Below are 1,328 nucleotides of genomic sequence, written 5' to 3' on the forward strand. Positions count from 1 at the left end.
ATCCTCTGCACACTCCTGAATAAACTCATTATCTTTGGAGAATCTCTCTCTGTTGTTTCAGTTGACAAGGGAAAGGCACAGATGGATTCAGGGTGGTTTTTGGTTTTTCCACTCATGTTATAAAAACAATTTTTAAAATTTCCCAATTGTTTTCGAAAGTGAAATAAAAAAGCATGAGACCCGACAAGGTTAACATAGTGCTAGGGAAAAATCAAATCCCACTAATCCTAAGATCCTTAAGGGCAGGTTCTGTCCTACTTACTATTTTATCCCCCAGTACCTGGCATTTGTTAGCAGTTCAGTATATATCTGTTGAATGAACAAATCAATTTTGCTGTATAATTTTGTTTTTACTTATAAAGTTTGTGCCTTAATTTTTATTCTCCTGATTCCAAAGAGGACTTATCACCTGACTACTATTCTGACTATATAATAGTAGAGTCTATATTCTTATATCCTCTGATCAAGAATCAATTTTCAAAATAATTCACAGGGAGTAAAGAAATATAAAGTCACTAATTAGAGGTTTCAAGGGGGATGTGGTTCAGAGGCAGGAGTGAGGAATCCTTGTCCCTGGTTAGGAATGTACAGATGGTGTGACATCGTCTCTGGATCAGAAAGCCAGGACCACGTGCAGAACTGCTGTGGAGGAGCAGAAAGGGGCAATTTAGAATGTAACAGTTTCCTCTAGGTATGTGGGTGCTCGTTCATCAGCAGGACAGTTAGTTTGTAAAATCCACTCCCTATTACCTCCAAGTCTCCTTCATGCAAGATAAATTGGGGGCACGTCAACATTCCTCGTGGGTTGGAGTGCATGATTGTAGTGAATCATTCAGTGCATACTCTCTATGTCACTGTATTCTAATTTTATCTTGATATTCACTGGACTACCCTTTACTGGGCTTCTCACTGCAGATTTTTAGGCTACAGCACTTGATTTTGGTGGCTGAAGAGTATACCATAGCTTGGGAACTTCTGACAGAATTAATCTAAAGCAAGACCTGACTTCCAGGTAGCCTGAACTGACCTCTCTGATCCAAGTCAATATTTTGTCACAGTCTATACAACACTTTGGTATTTCTCATTCAAAAGGGAAAATTGGAGACTTTTAAATATTTCTCTGCTGAATATGGTTACCATTTTTGGATATAAATGCCTGATAAGGCAAAGCTGAAGGATTGTTTAAATAATAGTAGAATCTAGATGAGCTACTATTTAGTGCTCTGTGATGAATATATTTAATTGATTTATTTTCCCTTATAGATCATCATGTTAAGCTCTGTTTCTGACCTTCATGGCTACATTGAGAAAAGCCAACTAACACAGGA

Source organism: Galeopterus variegatus, unplaced genomic scaffold, assembly GCF_000696425.1.
Source record: "Galeopterus variegatus unplaced genomic scaffold, G_variegatus-3.0.2 Scaffold766, whole genome shotgun sequence".
Classification (NCBI taxonomy): Eukaryota; Metazoa; Chordata; class Mammalia; order Dermoptera; family Cynocephalidae; genus Galeopterus; species Galeopterus variegatus.